At 45.6% G+C, this 5,844-nt stretch overlaps 1 protein-coding gene across 1 annotated transcript in view; it reads right to left on the bottom strand.

Moving 5' to 3' along the window:
- The window catches only part of LOC137523144 (probable G-protein coupled receptor 33), an 11,882-nt gene extending 10,908 nt beyond the window's left edge, over positions 1–974 (bottom strand). The window contains exon 1 of the mRNA XM_068243382.1: positions 833–974. The gene's annotated coding sequence lies outside the window, so the exon portion shown is untranslated. The remainder of the gene's footprint in view (positions 1–832) is intronic.
- Positions 975–5,844: the final 4,870 nt, after the last annotated feature.

A 5,844-nucleotide genomic window follows, 5' to 3' on the forward strand; every position in this document is an offset into this window, starting at 1 on the left:
GGGATGCAATTAGATCATCCATTTTGATGGAAAGCAATGGACGCAGTGCGAATGGACCTTAATCACTGTGACCGTGAGCTTACAACCCCCTAGTGACCAGGCTATTTCTTTCCTAATTAGGCCACTGCAGTTTTAACAGCTTGCTGTAGGGCCATACAACTCAGCACACAAGTGATTCTCCCCCCTTCTGCCCACCAACAGAGCTTTCTGTTGGTGGACTCTGATCGCTCCCAGGATGTTTATTTTATGTTTTATTAAGATGTGTTTTTTTTAAATAAATAAAGCTATTTTATTATTATTTTTATAACCCTCCCACCGCCAGCCTATGACAGCGATCGCTACTGTCTGCCCCGGGGGGTGTCACACGGCTATCCCCAGTACAGCACTGCCTTAGATCGCCATCTAACAGTCTCCTAACGGCAATCACCGCTGGGAGACTGCTGATGGAGCGGAGATGTGCGCGCATAGGCACGGGCGATCTTCTGCAACACCTCGATCCAGGACTTGACGCCAATTGGCATTTGGCAGTCCTGGGGTTGCCACCGTGTTCGCGCCCATCGGCGTAACGCGGTCATTATCAGGTTAATACTTTTAGCTGTAACCCCTGAACAAGCATGCAGATCAGGTGACTGAAGTGTGACTGGATTTATTAGCGACATGCTTGTTTCAGGTGTGCGATTCAGACGCTACTAATGCCAAATAGACCAGCAGGACTGCCAGGCAACCGGTATTGTTTAACTGGAAATAAAAGGGGCAGCCTCCATATCCCTCTCAGATCCCTTTAAAACAAATTCTTAATTAGATATAGTACAAGTTAAAAAGCAAAAAGTACCTGTCACAGGTAAGCAGAAGTCTTCTCAGAAAACTGGTGAAATTTTCAGTCCCTATGGAGTTCTTTGCATAATCCAAAGATTTGGGACACCCCAGTATCCGTGAAATGCCAGCTCCCAGCTGAGGCTTATTATCCAGTTGTTTTGCTTCTGGACACACCCCTTTGATATCAAAGATGAAAGTTAATCAGTTCTGTGTCACAAGGCCTCTGAAGTCAGATGACATTCTGTAATCTGAGGAGTATCTTGTCCCACAATCTCTGTGCTGCAATCTGTTCTCATGCTGCAACGAACTAACAGCAGAAGCAGATACTGCAATGGACTTCCTCTTGTATCTTTCCAAAGAAGAATACTTGCACGGCCTTAAGCGATCTGTTCCACATTTACTTCCTTTATATTCTTCCACATTCTCGTGTGGGAGAGGCGTACAGAGGCTGCAAAATGGTCAGCAGTCACAGAGTGGCCCAGAGTTGCAGGTGGCCCATCCATACCTCCCAACTTTTGGAAATAAGAAAGAGGGATATATAAGCCCCACCTCTGCCACACCCCTAATCACGCCCCCGACACACCCCTAGTCACGCATACAGAGTCGGACTGGGACACTAAGGGCCCACCAGAAAAGCTTTAGCCTGTGGCCCACCCCCCCACTGACCAATCCCTTCTCCCCCTCCCCCTCCATTTTGGGCTCACATACGCTTGTACTCTAGAAATTTTGCAATATATATATATATATATATATATATTGTATATATGTATACATAATTGATTTGGTAGGACATTAGATTATGGTAGGGAATAGATTGTGAGCACTTCTTTCTGAGGACAGTCCCCAACAGGGAGATTTAAAAATCACAAAATCCAGGCTCCTCACCTTGAGCTAGGACATTTAACCACTTAAGCCCTCGGTCGTTTTCACTTTATGCATCCGAGCAATGTTCACCTCCCATTCATTAGCCTATAACTTTATCACTACTTATCACAATGAACTGATCTATATCTTGTTTTTTCTGCCACCAATTAGGCTTTCTTTGGGTGGTACATTTTGCTAAGAGCTACCTTACTGTAAATGCATTTTAACAGTAAGAATAAGAAAAAAAAATCATTATTTCTCAGTTTTCAGCCATCATAGTTTTAAGATAATACATGCCTCCTGTGAAAGAATGCGGAAAAGCCGCCGCATATGCTGCTGAGGAGGCGGCTGTTTCCGCGTCCAATGTGGCGGTTTGCACGCGGAGGCATGCGGCTGGTAACAGGGCAGAACGCGGAAAAGCCGCTGCATGTAACAACAGTAAGGCGGCTGGTTCCGCTCCAGCGCGGCGATTTGCACACAGCAGCGTGTGTCTGGTGTGGCTGGGTCTGTTAGTGCACACGGATTAGGAATACGCGTGCGCACGCGGAGAGGCAGAACTCTTATACTGGGCAAGGAGAGGTCAGCTGATCACGCCGATCAGCTGACTCCAGAGCAGGTTACTATTGGTTGATCAATTAGGGGTGGTGCCGGAGAGAGCACTACTCCATATATACTTACTGCTGGCCAGTCTCAAGTTGTCTGCCGTTGCGAAAACTACGTGGAAGCACTCAGACCTTAGTCAGATCCAACAGTGTGGACCTGGGAATTCACACTGAGCCAGATTACTTGTATTGTTATTCTGTTTATGCTTAGACTAGTTCCAGGGTGTAGAGACCACGGACCTCACACCCAGACTAGGGAACTTGTGTTATCCATCTGTTATACATCAGACTAGTTCCAGGGTGTAGAGACCACGGACCTCACACCCAGACTAGGGAACTTGTGTTATCCATCTGTTATACATCAGACTAGTTCCAGGGTGTAGAGACCACGGACCTCACACCCAGACTAGGGAACTTGTGTTATCCATCTGTTATACATCAGACTAGTTCCAGGGTGTAGAGACCACGGACCTCACACCCAGACTAGGGAACTTGCATTATCATTTGTGTTATACTCCAGACTAGTTCCAGGGTGCTGAGACCACGGACCTCACACCCAAGACTAGGGAACTTGTGTGTGATCATTCTGTTATACATCAGACTAGTTCCAGGGTGTAGAGACCAAGGACCTCACACCCAGACTAGGCATTGTTTGATATCTGTTATGACTTATTGCTTTCCTGACCACTCCTCTGTCCTCTAATTCGGTACCTTGCATATCTGATACTCTATTGCCAAACCCTGCTAGCCTTGGATACCGAATCAGCCTTCTGTCTATGTACTTTATCTGACCGTGTGTTGCCGACCTGGCTTGCCCGACCTCGAGAGCTATCTCTCCCATTAAGAGATAGTCTCCAGATCAGATAGTGACATCCACCTTCAGGTGTCACTCACCTTCTGGTCCTTCCTACCTCCAGCCTGACTCCACCCCTTGGAGAGTCTCAGGCTGCTGGAAGGTTTCTGTGTCCTCAAGAGCAGTATTTCTTTACTGCCTTTGATCACCTGCTCAGCAGGTGCATTACTCAAAGTACTACTGTTACACCAAACACTCACATACCATAGGTGTCCAGAGGTTAGCAATATATCTGTATTATCGGTGATTCTGCAGATCACCAATAATCAGATTCTTTCTGCGTGCTGCCACCAATCGTTACACCTCCATAATTAAAACCCACGTATTGTATTTGCCCATTTGTCCCAGGTATTACACCGTGGTGCCTGGATAGTGTACTGGTTAAGGACTCTGCCTTTGACATGGGAGACCAGGGTTTGAATCATCCTGGCTAGGTCAAGTACCTATTCAGTAAGGAGTTCAAGGCAAGACTCCCTAACACTGCAGGGTGGCCTCTTGAATGCATCCCAGTGGCTGCAGCTCTTGTGCACTTTGAGTCCGGAAGAAGAAAAGCGCTATACAAATGTTTGGATTATTATAAATTATGTCCCTATCACAATGTATGGCGGCAATATTTTATTTGGAAATAAAAAAACATTTATTCCATTTTGCATCCATCACTATTTACAAGCTTATAAAAAAAAATAGAAATATTTCAACTTTACATAGATATTTAAAAAGTTTAGACCCTTAGGTAAATATTTGTGTTTTTTTATTGTAATGATTTTTGTTTTTTTTATTAGTATACATTTTATGTGGGTATTTTTGGGAGGGTGGGGTGTAAATAGTATTTGTTCGGGGTAAATATATGTGTATTTTTTTTTTATACTTGACTAACCCTTTAGATGTAATTTTTCTAACACACTGTGCTAATCTATGCGCATGTCTCTTTAAATTCTATTCTGGCCTGCTGTAATATATATTTGTTTCACTTTACCTTTAGATTAAGATGACATCTGCTGCAGGATTCCACCATAAGACTCTGGACACCTTCTTTCCTGGACACCAATTTATCCATCATTATGGACTTCTGCTGTATTCAAACACTGTTTGCCATTTGCTTGCATTTACAATTGCTTTCTATGGAACAGAAGCCCGGGCTGGAGTACCCGACTGAGCATGTGCGGCGGCCATCTTGGGACTGGCTTTTCAGTCTCCTGGATGGCAGGCTGCACTGCCGGGTACTTCCTGTACCGGAAGTGATGTCACGGCGGGCGCGGCATGGCCGCACCACTCCCTCTGATGTCATAGGGGCCGGCCCCAGGTGTCCAGGGCAATCTAGGGGATTCTAACAGCATTTAAACAGCGCTGATCACTGTGGAAATTAGCAGCACTGAGCCAGGTGATACCCTCTGAGGAAGGGAACCCCCGAAACAGCCGCTGTCAGGGTATACCATTCATGTTGTAACTGCACAATTGTGTGACTGTATCCCTTGCTACCTTACCACTTGTATGTACAGCCTTCATGTTTAAAACTGTGCTTGTGTTTTTTCATTGCTGCTCTTAAAGGGATACTGCTTGTGCAGCCATTTACTTCATGTTTTGCTGACTTATACCATTATGCTGTATTTCTTTTGACCGGTTTGGTCTCTTGTTGCCAATACACTTATGTTATTTGTGCATAGTGCATTATCTGCACTTGTTTGTATATAATCAGCTTTCGTGTTTACAATATAATGTTAATGAATCTCATGCTGGTGTGCGAGTCCTTTTGTATATATATTGAGTTTATTTACATGACGTCACTTCACTTTTTCTGCCTCCTATGTCCCTCTAAGCGTACATTGTACGCTTAGAGCATACATATCAAACTCCGGCCCGCGGGACAAATTTGGCCCTCGGAGCCATCAAATTTGGCCCTCAAGGGGGTTTCCCCACTCTGCATTATGTTTGGCCCACTCTACACAACCAGGGAAACTATATTGGAGATGACGCCCTAGAACACCAGAGAAGCCATATGGGGAGGTAGGGGATAAGCACTAAACACTAGGAAACTGTAAAGTGGAGGGTGGGGGTCTCTAGACACCAGGGAGCTGTAAAGGGGAGGGAGGACTACTAGACACCAGAGAGCTTTATAAGAGAGGAAGATGGTCAGTAGACATTGAGGTTGGCCCGTGACTAGGTCCCAGTGTACAATTTTGGCCCACTTTGTATTTGGGTTTGACACCCCTGGCTTAGAGGGACATAGGAGACAGAAAAAGTGAAGCCTCCGAGAGAAGCTGTCGCTTTTTCTGCTGGAGAGAGGAATCAGTGATCGGGCACCATGGCCCGATTCATTGATTCCTGGGCTAACGATCCGCGGCCGATCGTGCGCGATCGGCCGCGGTAGCTCGCAGGAGCGCACATGACCTCCTTGACGTAGTTCTATGTCAAGGAGGACAAAGTGGTTAAACACTTGTAGATTTAATGGGGAGGTGCTGGAATGGAAGGGGGGTGGCAAGCAAAACATCAAAATGAACTTCCGCACACTCATGCAAATCCACTTACAAAAATCATGCAGCAATCAATGCTGTCCCTACAGCTAAGTTTAAAGCTGGGATCTACGTTACAAGAAAAAAAAGTCTCTTGCGTAGTCACATACACCGCGTAGAGGTAGCCCAGTGTCATTAGAGATGGCCCAAACATCCGATTTTTGGTTCGCAATACGGGTTCGCGAACTTCCGCGGAAGG

Source organism: Hyperolius riggenbachi, chromosome 6, assembly GCF_040937935.1.
Source record: "Hyperolius riggenbachi isolate aHypRig1 chromosome 6, aHypRig1.pri, whole genome shotgun sequence".
NCBI lineage: Eukaryota > Metazoa > Chordata > Amphibia > Anura > Hyperoliidae > Hyperolius > Hyperolius riggenbachi.